The sequence below is a fragment of the Saimiri boliviensis genome, chromosome 12 (genome assembly GCF_048565385.1).
Source record: "Saimiri boliviensis isolate mSaiBol1 chromosome 12, mSaiBol1.pri, whole genome shotgun sequence".
NCBI lineage: Eukaryota > Metazoa > Chordata > Mammalia > Primates > Cebidae > Saimiri > Saimiri boliviensis.
Window position 1 is genome coordinate 72,027,114 of NC_133460.1, and position 19,189 is coordinate 72,046,302.

The 19,189-nt window shown below is 37.6% G+C and overlaps 1 protein-coding gene across 10 annotated transcripts in view; it reads right to left on the reverse strand.

Annotated features, from left to right (window-relative positions):
• SGMS1 (sphingomyelin synthase 1) overlaps positions 1-19,189 on the reverse strand; it is a 313,773-nt gene that overhangs the window by 81,837 nt on the left and 212,747 nt on the right. The window contains exon 7 of one of the 10 annotated variants that reach the window (XM_074382522.1): positions 7-147. The exons of the other annotated variants lie outside the window; for them this stretch is intronic. The gene's annotated coding sequence lies outside the window, so the exon portion shown is untranslated. The remainder of the gene's footprint in view (positions 1-6; positions 148-19,189) is intronic. 10 annotated transcript variants of the gene reach the window in all.

The following is a 19,189-nucleotide window of genomic DNA, read 5'->3' on the forward strand; positions in this document are numbered from 1 at the left end:
ACTCACGTAGTAAGGCACATTTCTCTTCCCTAGGATGTCTGCATTTCAGAAGGTCTATCTTCTCACAACTGTAAATTCCTCCAGTTTAAGGATATACAAAAGAGAAGTGAAGAAATTCAGGACTGTGGAAGGGGAGATATTTTGGAACTGGAGAGAGGAAGGAACATGTTAGTCTTAAGAGGAATCAGTTATAAAGTAGAAAGAATTAGACTCAAATTTCCTTTTTTTTATTTTTTTGAGGAAGTATTAACATTTCCAAGCCAGTTTCCCTTTCTATAAAAATATGGATACCACCATCTGCCTCATAAGATTAAATGAGATAACGAGCTGTAGAGTACCTAGTATAGTCTAGGCACACAGCAGGTACTCACCAATCATGGCTGCTTTTAGGTAGTCTCTCTTCTCACATCTACTTCCACCCCACCCGTAAGAGGCATTGTTTTTCACATCTTCCCTCCCCCAATTTCTATACCCGAAGATTCTTGTAAAAATAGCTGGGTCTCCTCCCCTCAATGTGTCCCAACAGCGGCAGCCTCAAGTGTTCTGTCAGAAAGAAAGCTGTGTGGTGCAGAGGTGCTATTATTCGAAGATAAGCACTCCACCCTTCAGCACACTCTTAGGAACTCAGGAAGTATGGGGCACTCAAAATGTGAATATCCATTGGTTGATCTGATTTGTACTACTGAATTTACTCAAAATTAATGTGCAGTAAGATCAAAAGCAAAAAAAAAAAAAAAAAAAAAAAGGCTTCTTCTCTTTACATGAATACTCCCAACCCATTCTCTTCCAGTGAATCATTATCTAAGATCTCTGATGTGGTTGCTAGATTTAGAGATCCAACCTGTACATTCTTTGTAAACAGCAGATAATCACCCCCAAGGAGATGGTTAGCGGTACTCTTAGACAGAGGACTCATTCAGTGTTGGGTACTCTGCTAGACCAGGTAGGATAGATACAAGGTCTCTGTAGGTGTCTGTTTAAGTTGTCACTCCCCAATTCAAGGATTTAGAACCTCAAATCATACACAGGCACAATAAAGCAAGATGAAGATGTTAAAAAGGACAGAAGAGACCAAGTATGGTTAACCTGGTCTTAGAAAGGAGACAGGCATGACACCAAACCAGAGGAGAAGGGACACAGGGCAGATGATGCTAGTTTACTTCAGCAACATCCTGACTACACACACAACTGAGCACAGCTCACTCCCTCACCATGAGAGAAAATGTCTATGTTTAAAAGTCTGGAGAACAAAGTGTCTGGGTTTATATAGATGTGCCCATCTCTTTGCTTCTGTGTACATGAGTTATCTTTTCTGGATAAGCATCAGTTGCTATATATTGCTTTGGTTTTTCCTTTAGAAGACAAACACAAGTTGAGGAAGCCACCTTTCCTACTTGCCAGTGATAATAAAGTGCAACAGCTGTTACCTAAGCAACCACTTAGGTTTCAAAGGTATTGAAGATAAATCTGTTATTTCCTCTAAAGAAAAGCGTTTTCCTCTTCAGGTGTTAATTACTGATTCATAAAGAAGTCACCAAAATCAAGTAAGTTATGGGACCTATAAGGGCTGATGGTGACAGAATCTGCCTGAAATAGGTAGAGTGGTACCTGGGAACTCTGCCTCTAAACCATTTCACCTCTCTTCAGCATGTGACTTCGGAATGCCTTCTACTTATAGATACATTTCAAAGGCTACCCACAGAAACTTTTCCATCCCTGACTTTCTACTTTGGTGTAAGATTTTAGAATATAGTTAACATCATTCTGTAAATTTTTTCTCTCAGTAATACAGAGAGGCAGGCAAGCTTGGTGGTTATTTTTCTACTCTCCCTGAGCTTCTTAAAAATGGCAATAAAATAATAGTATTTTTAAAATTTTTAAAAATTATTTTAATAGTACAGTTATTTAATCCAAAAGAATTGCAGAACTTTTGTAAGCAATTTGAAGTTAACAATACCAAAAATAGGGTTGGGATGTCATAAGTGAGAACTTTTTCGTGTTACTTCTCACGGGGAGAGGTTCTAGTAAGTTTTTGCTATATTTTGGTAGCAAGTATTCTGTGAAATCAATACATATTCAGTTCTCAATCAAACCAAGCCAAGAATCACAATTACTCTCAAGCTACCACATGAAGAAATTAACCAAACAAGCTTAACAGTTCTCTTGTAATATGGCAAGTATTACCAAAGGAGCCTCATAAACAGAAAAGCAATTTGTCTCTGTGTAATGGAAGAAATACATATGCTATTATTATTATTCAAGACAGTATCAAACTCTAGTATAATGGACAGTTAGGTCTAGTTGTTGTATATAGGCCAAATTATTCAAAAGAATAACAAAACAAATACTACTTACGGATATGAAGTTTTTTTTTTTTTTTTTTTTGAGACGGAGTCTCACTCCATTGCCCAGGCTGGAGTGCAGTGGCGCAATGTTGGCACACTGCAACCTCCACCTCCCGGGTTCAAGCAATTCTCCTGCCTCAGTCTCCTGAGTAGCTGGGAATACAGGTGTGAGCCACCATGCCCAGCTAATTTTTCTGTATTTTCAGTAGAGACAGGGTTTTATCATGTTGGCCAGGATGGTCTCAGTCCCTTGACCTCGTATCCGCCTGCCTCGGCCTTCCAAAGTGCTGGGATTACTGGCATGAGCCACCATGCCCGGCGTCAAATTCTTAAAAGTAAGATGTTACATGAAATGTCCAGGACAGAAAAATCTTTAGAGACAGAAAGTAGATTAGTAGTTGCCTGGGGATGGGTATGAAAGTAGAGAGTAAAAAGATAAGAGAGGAATCTTATATTTTAAGGAATGACAGAAATGTTCTAAAACTGGTTTACGGTGCTGGTTGTAGAACTCAATATATTTACTAAAAATCACTGAGTTATATAGAAAATATACCTCCGTAAAGTTTTTCAAATGACAAGGTGATCATTTGGACTTAGCATTTTAATTGGGACTGGGAGGTAACTACGAAAGGATGTGCTTAAACTCCAAGTTTTGAGAACGTTCATCTCTGTATTTTCCAATAATCTGAAGATTATAGTACTTTCATACAATAAAGTATATGCAACTATTGAAAATAATGTAGAATATGCAACTATTGAAAATAACATAGAAAAAGTGTGACAGCAATCTAAATCTCCATCAAAGAAAGAAGTGCACTGAAATTATAATACAGCCATCCTACAGAAGTGGTACAGTCCATATTAAGTAGTCAATTTCAAAATGTGTTAAATTATATACAATGACACACACAGAAATATTTCCAGGACATACTGAGTGAAAAACAGTGCCTATCAGAACAACACACACAGGAAGACATATGAGAATGTATACAAATTATCTATATATGTACAATGTGAATAACTGCATGTATATTTGGGAAGATATATACTAGATTGTTCATTACATTTAGCTCTTAGAAATAGAAAAGAGCTAAGCATATTTCTTGGAAATAGAAAGTTCTCTTGGGGGAGAGAACCTTCCATCAAAGTTCAAGGAAGGAATCTGGAAGTATGTGCATAAGGTGCTAGAAATGGCCATCCCTGGTTAGGTTTTACATGGTTGTTTATGTTATTTTTATTTTTATTTTTATTTTTATTTTTTTTGAGACGGAGTTTCGCTCTTGTTACCCAGGCTGGAGTGCAATGGCGCGATCTCGGCTCACCGCAACCTCCGCCTCCTGGGTTCAGGCAATTCTCCTGCCTCAGCCTCCTGAGTAGCTGGGATTACAGGCACGTGCCACCATGCCCAGCTAATTTTTTGTATTTTTAGTAGAGACGGGGTTTCACCATGTTGACCAGGATGGTCTCGATCTCTCGACCTCGTGATCCACCCGCCTCGGCCTCCCAAAGTGCTGGGATTACAGGCTTGAGCCACCGCGCCCGGCTATGTTATTTTTATATATATTCAGTATAACTGTCTATACTTTCTTACAGAGAGGAAGGTTAGTATATAGTTGTCAAAAGATTCTGGAGCCAGATGTCCTAGATTTAAAACTTAGCTCTTCTGTTTACTTGCTGTGAGACCCTGAATAAATTACTCACCCACTCTGTGCTACAGTTTTTTGCCTTTGCAAATTGAGAATAACAATAGCTCATGAAGATCAACAAAATATAAACACAAGACCTTTAGAAAAGAGCCTGGCATATATACATCTACATCTACATCTACATCTACATCTACATCTACATATACATATACATATACATATACATATACATATACTTTTTTTTTAAGAGACAGGGTTCTCACTCTGTCACCCAGGCTGCAGTGCACTGGTATGATCCCTGCTCACTTCAGCCTTGAACTCTTGGGCTCAAGCAATCCTCCCGCCTCAGCCTCCTGAGGAGCTGAGACTACAACTATACACCACCTTGCCCAGCCAATTAAAAAAATTTTTTTTTGTACAGACAGGGTCTTGCTATGTTGTCCAGGTTGCTCAATGTCTTGTTAGTAAGAAGAAAATATGAAAGCAGCTTTATTTTTGTAAGGAAAAAGATAACAAGTACAAAATCACAAGTGCTGACTGTTCCTTTACTACCTGCTCAATATCAGTATGTGACCAGAATATATCAGGCAATAATGAAAGTCTGGGCAGTTGTCAGATGCTGTCTTATGGCCAATACTGATGTAATCAATCTCCCAATAGACCACACCAAGGCCAGAGGGTTCCTGGGCAGGAAGCTCCCAAGTACCTCTGCTCACCTAGGCAACTGCAATGCCTCAAGATTGCGATAATTAGCGTGTGTGGCCAGACCAATGGCAGAGACACAAATGGTCTGATATAAACACTTATGCCTAGTAATTGACCTCAATGGGACTTGTGGCCTCATCTTGAGACATACAACATAAACCAGGGTCAATTATCTGACACTTGAGCAGGCCATGGGAAAATCATTAATTGTCATATTCTAATAACATAGGGCAAATCTTTGCCTTGCTAAAAAAACAGCAAATTCTAAACTAGCCCCAATTTCCATACCTTATACTGTAAGCATTTTCTTAACCTTTGGTAGTCCTGAAAAGATTTTCCAGTGGCCACCCTCTTAATCTGAACAATAATAGGAACTCTTTCTTTAAAAATAACATATTTGTTGAGTGATTACTATATGCCAAATTTATCTATTCTTTAAAAATTCTTAGATGGAGGTATTTTAATCTCCACTTGTGCAAAAAAAATACTTAATTTGAATAAGTGGAGATTAAAATACCTCCATCAAAGACTTGGAGACAGCATGTTCCTTACTGGGGCCACTCATTGAGTGGCAACCCTGGGAACCAAACACAGAAGCATCCAATTCCAAAGCCTCTGCTTTTCCACCCACAAAAGAAATCTCACTAATTTGATTCTCAAGTGGGTCGCACTCTATTCCAACTACAAAGTACTCCTCCAAAAGGTCTATATGCTACCAAAACTTTATACCCATCAACAAACCAGAAATACCCTCACCAAAAGCTCCTGAAATTTTCTTAAAGGATACATGTTCCACATGTGTCCAATTGACATTAGACTTCTATTTTTCATTTGCCTTTTTCAAGGCCAACTGATTTTCAACAAAGCATCAAGGTCTCACCCACAGATCTAGCCTCACTGAGGCTAAAAATGACAAGAAATTCCTGCTTTCAAACCTCATTTTTCAAAGTAGATTCCACTGTCATATTCATTTATGCTCCTGCACAAAATGTCAAAGACAAATTCACAAATGAATTTCTGTCAGCCTTAGTCACCTTGATTTTTTAAGATGAAGCTAAAGATGCAAAAGATGGACCAAAGGAGTAAAAAATGTTGTACCCAATAAATTATTTGTGAGCTTTTTGTTGACACTGTAAACATCTGTTTTGTTAAAAAAAAAAAACAAAACAAAACAAAACTCCATTTATCTTTCATTTCAATATTCTGCTTAGAAAAGAAAATTACCAAACTATGATAAATTTGCCTGGTCAACACTTGAATTAATGGCATCATGCATCAATTACTGCATCAGTCTGCATTAAAATGGATGCTTAATAAGCATCATGATCACTCAAAACAACAATGACTATTTCTCTAATGTTCTGACATCCAATCATTTTTGCATTGAATGTCACTGAACAGTAACAGAAGTCAAAGCCTAGCATTAGCTTTCTAAAAAATTAATCTGTTTTCCTATTGTGGGCTTTTATTTCAGTAAATTCAAATTAATGGAGTCAATTGCCTCCATAAAACTATGAAGAATAAACAAAACCATTAGCCATCTCAGGCCAAATGGCAAGAAAAAGGGGCGATGATCCTACTGGAAATTAAGATTTATTGACATTTTCAGGGTATAACACTATATGCCAAGCCAAGAAAATATTGTACAATATTGCCCTTTATAGGATATCATTAAAAGGCTTTCCATATGTATGAATAAGTATGTAAATATAGATTATTTGAATTGTCAGGAAATCTTTTAAAACCTTCTCTGGAGATATTTAATTAAACAAAGAACTAGACAATTATTTTTCTGAGATTTAGGTTGAGTCTTAGTTTACATAGTATGTAACAAGCCATTTGTATACTCAATTTTTGTTAACCAGAACCATTCTTTTTTTAATTTCAATAGCTTTGGAAGTACAAGTGGTTTTTGGTTAGACAGATGAACTGTATAGTGAAGTTTTGGATATTAGCGTATCTGTCACCAGAGTAGTGTACACTCTACCCCATAGGTAGTTTTTCATCTATTACTCTCCTTCCTTCTGAGTCTCCAATGTCCATTATATCACTCTGAATGTCCCTGTGTACCCATAACTTAGCTCCCACTTATAAGTGAGAATATGCAGTATTTGGCTTTCCATTCCTGAGTTACTTCACTTAGAATAATGGCCTCCAGTTCCATCCAAGTTGCTGCAAAAGACATTATGTTGTAACCATAACCATTTGAAATGTTCAAGGAAGTTTGCTCTTTGAAGAAATTTAGAGAGAAATTCATTTTGTCTATTATTTTTAAATCTGACAGCATAATTTTAATACTACTACTCACAAAAGAATATACATGATTATTACTCACTGGCCAGTCTAGACAGAAAATTATATGAATACAAAGAAAGAAGAGTTTCAACTAAATAAATAACACTTGGCACAAGTACACTGTTTGCATGTTCAATGTTCTATGAAGTTTACGAGTAAATAATATACTATTATCTTAAATCCATCCCAGCTGTCAAGAACCTGAGTAGAGGCTATGAAGAAAAGAAATAAAATATCCTAGACTCTAAGGGTACATTTGTCAAGCATGCACATATCTAATGACTAACATGTTCCAAAGTGAATCTTAGCTTGAGTTCTCTATTCCTGCTCATCCTCTCTTCAAAACCTCTTGTTCTTCTTTGTCTTCTTTCATTCATTCAGCACATGGGTTTCAAGAGCCAGGTGCTACTCTAAGTGCTCAGGATACAGAGGTAAGCATTACCTGCAACTCCTGGCTACCAGGAATGATCTTGTCATGTGGCTAAATTCTGATGTTTATAGACAAGGTTGTTCATAAGCTCACCTGCTCTTGAGAGTTTCAATAAACTGATGAGGGTTTAGGCAAATACAGAGGGAAAGGACACCAACATCTAGTACGTCTTAAGAATAATTCTGCTGTAAGATGGTATAGGGTCCCACAGGTATGGGACATGGTAACATCATGGGGGATAACCTTTAGCCCCAAACTACAACTACACAAGCCATAAAAACAGCAAAAAGTACGACCAAATTTCCTCAACCCCTACCCTTCTTTCATTTACTTTGTAAAATAATATGTTTAATATTCCTTACACTAAAATAAAAATGTTTTCAATGGAAATCAAAAGATAGATGATAATATGGGGGAAACAGGTATAATATATATGAAATAGGATGAATTTTCCTAATTTAAAATGAGCTCATATAAGTCAATATGTTAAAAACAAGAAGATAATAAGGGCAAAAGGAAGAAAAGAGAAAGAGGGAGGAAGAACAAGAAGGAAGCACATGAACGAGCAGTTAACAGAAAGAAACTCGCAGTGGACCTATGAAAAAACCCTGAACCTCACTCAGAGGGAAAGATAAGCCAGTAAATTTTTAACTTACCAAATGGCAAAAATGTTAAAGCTCAGTGAATGAAAAGTGCTGATAGAAGTGCGAGAAAGATATAATCTTGGCTTAAAAAAAAAAAAAAAAAAGGCAGGCTCATATCTGTAAGCCCAGTGCTTTAAGAGTCTGAAGTGGGACAACTGCCTGAGGCCAAGAGTACATGATCAGCTTGAAAAACAAAGTGAGACCCCCAACTCTATGAAAAATACAAAAACTAGGTGGGCATGGCGGTGCATGCCTCTAGTCCTAGCTACCTGGGAGGAGGGAGCTTCGCTTGAGCCAGGGAGTTCAAGGTTGCAATGAGCTATGATTGTACCACTGCACTGAAATCTGGGTGACAGGGTAAGGCCCTGTCTCAAAAAAAACAATCAGTGATTTTTCTAGAGTAGAATTTTGTGATGTTAATCAAAATTTAAAATGAGTTTTCCACTAATGTATCAATCCCACTTACAGAAATTTGACCTAAAAGTATGTCAGCAAGATATTTATACAAAAATATTTACAGAAAGCCAGACTGCAATAAATCTAACAGCTAAACACAATCCCCTCATTAGCAACTACTAAAGCATCCAGAAATAAGGCAAAAATAAAACCAATTATTATACACCCATAAAATAGTATCTTGTATCATCATTAAAGTGAATAAAGGAGATCTGTATGTGTCGACAGGAAAGTATTTCTAAAATATGTTAGGTAAAGTACAAAGAAAAAGCTAAGAATATATATATATATATAACCCTTTATTAAAAAATGTAAAATGCCAAAAGCAAGATAGATGCAGATATGTGCCAAAACATATATTTTTTCCTGGAATGAATCACAAGAAATGTAGTAATAGGTACAGTGAGGGGAGCCTTTTACAACTCTTTCTATACCATTTGATATCATTTGTATGCTAACCATATGCATTTTTACTTATTTTCATATCTTAACCATATTTTCTCTCTGACACTCTGTTCCTCAACAAAACCTAATTTAAAAAATAAAACCAGAAAATTTACAGCATTTGTAATAAACCTCAACATCTATACCTCCCAAAATATATATTTAACAAATCAAAGGCTTTTCAGGAGAGTTCTGAGAAAGAAAAAATATAACAAAATAAGAGACAAAGCAGAAAAAAAAAAGGGCAATGCAAGTGGAGATAGATCGAATATCGATTCAGGTTCAAAGACAAGGCTATTTCTCCCTTTCTAATGTTTTAAACAAACTGATAAATTATGCATTGCATGGTGTACAGAGCAAGAAGGCACAAAAAAAAATAGCAGTTTAAAGTTGTAGAATGTGGAAAACAACTGAGAGGAAAAATCTTTGAAAAGCTCTTTGGAAGAACCATCCCAATTCACGAAGAAGCAGTAAAGAAATAACTCAAAAATGAAGGAAAAAAATCCTACCATGTACAAATAAAATATACTAGAATATATTATAAAATCTTTTGGCAAATATTTATAATGCTTGAGATAAAATCCCAAATTGAATTATTTTACATGCAACTGTAATTATAGGTTATACTACGTATCTTCATAGGCATTAAAAGCCTGGAATGTCATTTAGCTGAATGTCTTTTCGAAAATGTTGCTCCAATTCCTTATTATTCATGTATTTATCTAAGGTTTAAGAGATAAACAATAAAAGAAGAAAGCTAAAACACTTAATCCTCAGAAGTCCCCTAGTGATGTCACTATAACACAGGTAATAAAACCACAAAATGTGAGTATTCTAAGGAAATGATGATGTGCCACTGGAAGGAAAAACCCACCCAAATATATATGTATCTCACGTGCAATTATATATATATTATATATATAATATATATAATTGCATATCTCATGTGCATTCTCATATATATATATATATATATATATATATCTCATGTGCAATTACCTAGTTTAAAAAAATAATAATAAAGGGTGAGAAGAAGGGTGGTCTTGTTTTTCTCCCTGTGTCAGCCATTAATTTACTGGCTCTCAGCTACAAATTCACCATTTACAGCCTGATTTGCAAAAGGGGATCTGAGCCCTTTAAGTATTTTCCATTTGTTAGCTGACATGGTGTTTGTTAATTTTTGTCTGTAGAAAATGCTAGAGACATGTTGTAGAAAGGAGTTTTACTTCCTGGTCTGATGTCATCACCCATCAGACTCTTGTCACATGTGCAGCTTCTCCAAAGCCTGTCTCAAACAGTTTTGTAGTGGAGTGCCTCCAGTAGATATCTCTCCACAAATGGCTTTCCCTGGCACCATAAAGGATGGATTTTTAGCAAGTTCTGGAAGGCAGGTTTTTAGTAAGTTTTACTGGTGTGGCACTACAACAACTGCTCTGCCATGCAGTGAGTCAAGGCCATGTTCTCTCCAACAAGATCTGGATCTCAGCTCTGAGATGGGGGTAGGAGGTTGGTCTCTTACTTGGGTCCTCTATCTTAGCCATTAGAGTAGTGGGTGCTCCCTATATCTTCTATTTCTATAGAGTTCTGTTTACTTCTTATTGGCCAATCTATCACTGCTCTGATCCTTTGTTATAGCTATAGCTATAATTATTATTTTCCTTAAGAGACAGGGTCTTCTTCTGTCACCCAGGCTGGAACACAGTGGTGTTATCCTAGCTCACTGCAGCCTGTCCTCTTGGGCTCAAATGATACTCCCACCTTAGCCTCCCAGGCAGCTATGGTTATAGACATGCATCACCACACCTAGCCTTTTTTTTTTTTTTTTTTTTTTTTTTGGTAGAGACAGGTCTTGCTATGTTGCCTAGCCTGGTCTTGAGCTCCAGGCCTCAAGTGATCCTCCTGCCTTGGCCTATCAAAGTAGTGCTAAGATTACAGGTATGAGTAACTTAATCTGGCCCTAATAAGTCTTAATATTAAACTTTTCTTGTTTATGTGGTTTCTGCTCCCAAAGTGAACTGATGATATACTCCCTTTACTCACTAGCATTTCTGCAGTAGACTCAAAGGCAACATGTACAAGTAAAAATGAAAGAATTTGGATTTTTCCAGTTCTGTCCCTAGCTTCATGGCTTAAATGATTTAACCTCTCTGGATTTGCTAAGTGATGTATCATAGAATGTGCCAATAAACATCTAGGTGAAGAAGTGGTTAATTCTGCCTCTCTAACTCGAGAAAGAGAGAAGCCGCCAGAAGCACTTCTCCCCTTACTCTCTTGTTAATATATTTGATCCCCTTTCTGATTTCAGACCCTATCTACCTCTGGCCTCCAAATGGCCTCCTCCAATTGTTCCTTCAACCTGGGGTTGGTATGACTTCCTGCCATTGCCTATCTCTCCTACCACCTGTGGAAGTAACTATACTACACTCTCCATGCTGTAAATAAGAGTGGCTTTTTGTTTTCCTGCTAGGCTCTGACTAAGAAGTTATAATAGAATGGGTGCATATACACATGCTGAAGATTCACTGCATCTACTCTTGAAAGCCATCATGCCCTGCTAGGATTCAAAGTTTAAACCTGAGGAAATCTAAAGTAATATACTTTAGTTTGGCCAAAAAGAGCCAGAGTTAAACCCTTAAAATATTTCAGTTTATACAGAACTTGCTTGAAAATGAATCCAGTGCTTTAATATCTATTTTCTTTAAGGCTGAACTTTTGGCTGAATCATTTTCCCTAAATTTTTATCTAAATATCAAAAAATTCATTTTAAAAAAACTCGCTTATTTAGACAGTGTATAGCACAGTTCTGTCCAGTAGAACTTTCTGAGATGATGGAAGTGTTCTGTATCTGTTCTATACAGTATGGTAGCCACTAGCCATATATGTAGCTATTGAACACTTGCAATGTGTTAGGTGCAACTAAGATTATTAATTTAAATATCTGCATGTGGCTAGTGCCTATTGTATTGCATATCAAAGGTCTGACATGTGGTCCTCTCTAATCTGAGGAAGAACTTCTGCTGGTGGTGTTCTTGTGTGCTTTGGTAGGGAACAAGTAGGTATAGAGAAAAGCACCATAGAAATACTAGCCTTTTTATTCATTCTATTCACAGCTTAAAAATATTCTAACAGTCAGGTGCAGTGGTGCATCCCTATAATCTCAATAATCTGGGAGGCAAAGGCAAAAGGAATGATTGAGCCCAGAGACCAGTCTGGGCAATATAGTGAGACCTCATCTCTACAAAAAAAAAATTTTTTTAAACTTTACAGGGCATGGTGGTACATGCCTGTAGTCCCAGCTACTGGGGTACATCTCAAGTATCCCTGCTACTGGGTAGGGGGGCAGTTGAAGCAGGAGAATCACTTGAGCCTGGGAATTCATGGCTGCAGTAAGCCATGACTATACCACTGTACTCCAGCATGACTGACACAGTGAGACTCCATCTCAAAACAAAACAAAAAAAGATTATAACAACCCCTAGCCTGCCTGACCTCCCTCCCGCTACTGGCTACAAACATGGATACATAACTTATTCAAATAACTTAGTTAACAAATTCTTAGGAAATAAAAATCATTCATTTAATTCATACAGATTAGTTTCCAGACTCAGTAAGGAGAGACAATCGCTTTGGAAAGAGGCAATGTTAGAATTCTTGCTTTGTTTTTCCTATTATTTTTATTTTATGGCACATATTTATGGGGTAGATGTGATAATTTTTACAGGCATAGACTGCAATAATCAAGTCAAGGTATTTGAGATATCCACTATGTCCAGCATTAATTATTTCCATGTGCTGGGAACACTTCAAGTCCTCTCACCTCCCTATTTCAAAATATACAATACATTGTTGTTAACTATAGTCACCCTACTCTGCTATCAAACATGAAATCTTATTCTAACTGGATGTTTCTGTTTTTCCTATAACCTCTCTGGATATAATCCTATTCCCCAAGCTGTTCCAGTCCAGTCCAAAAGTATTCCTCTAGCGTCTTCCCAAGACCATATGGTTTTCATATAAAATATCTCTATCTACCCTGGCACTACTGAAACTGTGACAGACATTCCCTTTGAAGTCAACCGGTGATGACTAGTTTCTCAGTTACAAACATTTAATTTCATATCTCTGACCTTAACATGGGCATAATCAAAATAAATGACAACAGGTTCTCAATTCTCCTGAGAATTTTGCTCCTAAAAGCAAATGCTAAAGATTAGCAATAGATAACTTCAGGAAACTCTTTTCAGTATATCAATGGGAATATAAGAATATTAAAAGGACAGTTATATATAGAAGTTATATATAGGCTCTGGAATCCAAATGCCTAGGAAACTATATACAGCTTATTATCCTGAGAATCAAATGAAATTATATTTGATAAGTCTAGAATTTTAACAATATAAAATCACACTAAAAAATTCTGTGAAATTTTGGCTATGAACGGCTTTGAGTGAGATTTTCAGTAATCTGTGCAATTTAAATGAGAATTATAGGACACACTAACTAGCAAAGCAGAAATTAGTTTACCTTGTAATTTTAAATACAACAATGTACCCTAGTTTCTTTTACTCTTGTTTACATGAGTCACTCAAAGAACAGAACACCACATTTCCAGCATGAATAAGCACTCAGTGACATTCATTTTTCTTCTCAACATTTCCTAAATTGCAGTAGAAAAGCCTATAATATTATGATGGTCATGACACTCTTGTGTTGGAAGTCAGATAAAAAAGGACATTCAAGGTGAAGACAAGCAACCCTGGGGAAGCCAGCTGGTCCTTGCAGTGTAGCATTATCTGGGGGGGACTCACATAGTCCAAGGCTGTCTTTTAGTTTTGCAAATGTATAAATACAATGATCAGAAAAGCACTCATACTGACCACACTCTTGGTGACATTAAAGTAAAAATTCCAGTTGAATATCTTACTGTGAGAATGTAAACCATCAGGTGGGTTGGATGCTGGCATGTGCTGATCGCTGAAAAGCATAGATATGTGAGGTGGCCAAACTACCATGAGAAGGATAAATAGTGGTCATGAAACAAAAATACATTCTATGGCTTCCTGTGTGGCCTGACGCTGTGCACCATGAGGTTAAGGAGGGCTTGATGGTTCATCGATGAGGGAAAGACCAATCTCTAATTCAGATTTGGAACCTAGGCAGATTTCAAAAGCCCTCAAACAGCCCCACAACAGGGGAAGGCCCCACACAGGGAAGCCTCTGGTAATGCCACACTAGGAGTAGGGCACCTTCTCTGTGGCCAGGCCAAGTTGGTCTCACAAATTTGGGCTCCCATCCCAGTCTTCAAGTTCTATTTCTCTAAATTCCTCTTAAGACAATTTCCATCTCAGAGTAAAATGTTAGTTCCTTTAACCAAGTTATAGTTCTTCCCTGGAAGCCATTTAGTCTCTTTATTTGTTGTATGTTTGCTGGGATCCATTCACTATAGCTTAGTTTAATAATTTCTTTTGGAGTTACGTCTTTCTTTCCAAATTGAGAAGAGGGAAAGGTATATATAGTATGTATACTATTACTTATGGGCTCTCATGTATGGCATATACACCATACTCATGGTAGAAGCCAATAATGCCAGTGAAATGAAAGCTCTGGAATTTCAAGGAAGAAGGAGGGACCTCTTAAACAAACAAACAAACCTATACCCACAAATTTTTAAAAATTTTAATGTATTTTAAAAATTCATTAAATGCGAAGCTTGAACTCTTTAAAAAAGCTAAGCTAGGCTGGGTGCAGTGGCTCACACCTGTAATCCCAGCACTTTGGGAGGCCAAGGCAGGAGGATCACAAGGTCAGGAGTTTGAGACCAGCCTGGCCAATAAGGTGAAACCCCATTTCTACTGAAAATACAAAAAATTAGCTGGGCACAGTGGCATGCACCTGTAGTCCCAGCTATTCAGGAGGCTGAGCCAGGAGAACAGCTTGAACCTGGGAGGTGGAAGTTGCAGTGAGCTGAAATTGTGCCACTGACCCTCCAGCCTGGGAGACAAAGCAAGACTCCGTCTCAAAAAAATAATAATAATAAAATAAAAAACAAGCTAATAGACCTATGGTATGGGTAAAGAGGCATACTGTTCCACTCCACCTGACTTAAATCTGTTCCTTTACGTCTAGAATGTGTTTCAATCTTTTGGTGAGACCCCTACTTCAAAAGGCAAAAAACAAATAATTTTTATATATGTTGACTCGGTGCAAGTCTAGAACTTGGGATTTTGGTACCAATTACTGCAAAATTAGAAGTTAATGCCCAGGAGCTTTGTAAAAACACAATCAGCTTTCAAATATTTTCAGCAACACTAACTGCAGTGCATGGTAATTTCTAGTCTCATCTACATCTGAGAAATCAAAGTGGCAGAATGCACCTAAAGTGGAGAAATTGTCTTATCAGGTCTCAAGAATTGTGGTCACTGGTCCCATCTGAAGTTTTAATCTGCCTAGTCTTTCTTTTAGCTTACTTATTATCAGCTTGGCTTGAGTATCAAACTCTCAGCTTCTGAACTGATATAACTATGCAATTTTTTATCACCAGTTCAAGATTCTCTGTTAGGATCACCAGGTTTCTTTCCCATACTGCTTACCCAACAACTCAGGGGTGGCTTGAGGCTTGAGGCCATCAGAGTCGTGAATACCACCTTCTATTTCCGTATGATCAGGAAAGATAAGTAAACTTGAAGGTTAACTTAATGAAGGCCGCTAAGCACTAACAGGGCTTAGTCTGTGTTAGCAATTTCTCAGAAGTATGTTTTCATCTGTCCGCCAGTCACATTTCACATGCCCCTTATGCTGGGACTGCTGTATATCCCTTGGGCATCGGCCACTCGAGAGGGATGAGCTGGCTGTGAATTCTCCCCAGTGATGTGAGGGGACAGATTTCCTTCCAGATACCCAGAGAGAGGCAAGCTGCTGGGGGCAGAGGGTACTAACACTCACTCCAGTAGAGGGTTCAAGTCACATGTTTATATGAGGTTTACATAATTCAATGCAATAGTGACACTGAGAAAGAAAATCAAGAGCAAACAATTTTCAAAAAAATTGCCAACTTCAATTCTCCAATCTGAAAAAGTGTCTTTTCCGAAGCCATGGAACTTTTCATTGCTGGGCCTCTTATTGCCAACTCCCTGGAAAATTAACAGAACTGTAAAACAGTCTGTCTTTATAAGGTAGACAGCAGATGGATTGTGAATACTCTGAAATCTTCCCATCCAACCCCTATCACCCACAAAAATTCACACCATTAAGTCAAATACACACAATGTCAACTTCTCTTAGGAATAAACTACATACTGCTATAGCTTGCAGTGGAAGTGACAGAAAGAGTGATCATATGAAAGCTTTATCTTTTCAGGCAAAGCTGACAGGGCAGAGGAAATCACTAAGATGACAAAATTGACACATTTGCACATACATCCACTGCTAGTGCTGCTTATATCTTAAGGCATAGAAAAATATATTTAAGAAACCATAATATCAAGGGTAAGATGAAAAAATAGAATTACACTGCTTAAGAACAAAGAACAAACATTATATGTTCTTATAGTGGAACAATTCACAAATGCAGAAGTTATATTCTTGGCTAATTCCAGACTGATGGCTCTTCTTTTCCATGCAACTTATGCCTCCCTCTAATAAGTGCTTCTCACTTTAGTGCACATTCTTCATTTCCCACAAGGCCAAAGTGATAAACTCTAAAGACATTTACTTCTCCTAAGATTTATCACCTTCAGAAAACAAGAGCCCTTTTATTTTTAACATTTTAACTATTAAAAAATCTAATTTCCTTATATATCCTCCTTCCAAATCTGACATTTTAATAAGCACCAGTCAATTCTATTAACCCAGACAACGTAAATTTAAAAAACAAAAGTTATCTCTTGTGACTATGCCTAAGCACTGTGCTACATAATTTATATATATAAAACCTTGTTTATTCTAAGCCCTATGGAATAGAGATTTGGTTTGCACAGATACAGATACTGGCCCCAAATCACACAGCAGGTTAAATTGGCAGGACTGAGATTCCAACAAAGGTTTATCTGACTATCAAACCACTATAATATAGTCCTCTAGGAAAGGAAGCAAATATTTCACTGTGCTGCTGATGATAAAATGTATATTACTGTATACACTTGGAGATTTTAGCGTACATTAACTCTCAAAGGGCTTTTTAAAGCATACTGTTAAAGTTACTTCGTGACATAGTTAAAGCAAAGATTGGCATTCAAATGTCACAAATAGAAATACGTACATTGAACTGGTAAGCCAGGATTTGTCAACCATAACACTACTGACATTTTGGGCAGGATAATTCTTTGCTGTGGGGGCTCTGTCCTGTGCACTGCAGAACATTTAGCAGTATCCATGGCAGTATCCACTAAGTGCCACTAGCACACCTCCCCACCCTGAGCTGTGACAATCAAATATGTGTCCAAATATTCCAAATTTTCCCTGGGGGTTAAAATTGCACTCTGCAGAGAAACATTGAGGTAAGCTAACTGCCCAAGGTAATACAACTGGTTAAAGATTGTACTGATCTGATGTGAATTAGAGATAAGAAAGAGCTCTCCTAAAGCCTAGTTTAGTGAAGATTTCCCATACACCAAGCTACAGCTCCTTAACAGAAAGCACTTATTAAACTGGACAAAATGTACAGACTTCAAAATGTGGCTATCTCTTTTTTACCACATTGGTAATATTAAATATAAAGCACTGTGTCTCAGCTTAAAAGTTTTTTAAACTTTTTAATTTTAAAATGTTTTTCTGTGAACCTCATTTGACTGAAAGTCTCTCAGCTTTTACACTAAGGCAAACATGCCTATTGTCTTTGGACCACTGTTCAAATAACAGTTCTAGACATTCCCCCAAACCTACATACTGCCAGGCACAGTGGTTCACATTCACACCTATAATCCTAGCACTCTGGGAGGCTGTGGTGGAAAGATCGCTTAGCCCAGATGGGCAACATAGTGAGACCTTGTCCCTGCAAAATATTTAAAAAATGAGCCAGGCCTGGTTGTGCACCTGTAGTCCCAGCTACTCAGCAGGCTGAGGTGGGAAGACCGCTTGAGTCCAGAAGGCAGAGGTTGTAGTGAATCGAGATCATGACACTGCACTCCATTCTGGGTAACAGAGCAAGACTATCTCAAAAACAACTAACTTGCCGGGCGCGGTGGCTCAAGCCTGTAATCCCAGCACTTTGGGAGGCCGAGGCGGGTGGATCACAAGGTCGAGAGATCGAGACCATCCTGGTCAACATGGTGAAACCCCGTCTCTACTAAAGATACAAAAAATTAGCTGGGCATGGTGGCACGTGCCTGTAATCCCAGCTACTCAGGAGGCTGAGGCAGGAGAATTGCCTGAACCCAGGAGGCGGAGGTTGCGGTGAGCCGAGATCGTGCCATTGCACTCCAGCCTGGGTAACAAGGGCGAAACTCCGTCTCAAAAAAAAAAAAAAAAAAAAAAAAACAACTAACTTAATTACCCTATTCTGGACATGTGTTTAAACACAAACCCAGAAATGTGCATAATACTGCCTGAAGTAATAGTAGTGACAGTAGTAAAAACAGCAGCAACAACAAAAGACTAGCAGCTAAAATATATAATTTACTATCTGATTCTATTTTAAGCACTTCACATGAATTACATAATTTAATCCTTCAACATCTTTAATAGCCCTCTGTAGGTATTATTACTATTATCTGTATTTTGTGAATGAAGAAACAGAGGCATAAAGAGTTCAAATAACTTGCCTAGGGTCTGGGTCTGGCTCCAGAGTCCCTATTTGTAACCACTATCTACAGTGCTTCAAAAAAAAAAATGAAGCAATTATCATCTCCTTGGTTCTAAATACTCTATCTCTAGTACTGTGTGAAGGTTTTCCCCCCAGTTGTATCATATGCCCTTGTCAAGGCACATTGCTGACACTTTGCTCAAGCCTGACATTATGCCACTCATCATCCCTCTTTGCATACAAGACATAAACTCATTCATCTATAATGCTATGCAACCAATATTTTTCCATCTTGAGTAAAGAACACACATAGCACATTATTAAATGTTCTGGTGAAACAGACATGTCATATTTATCGCAATGCCCTGATATACCTGTCCAGTAACACTATTAAAAAACAAATCAGGTTAATTGGACATGAATAGTTCTTAGCAAACATACGCTACATACTGATCATCACTCTTATTTTTGTAAGTGAGCCTGAC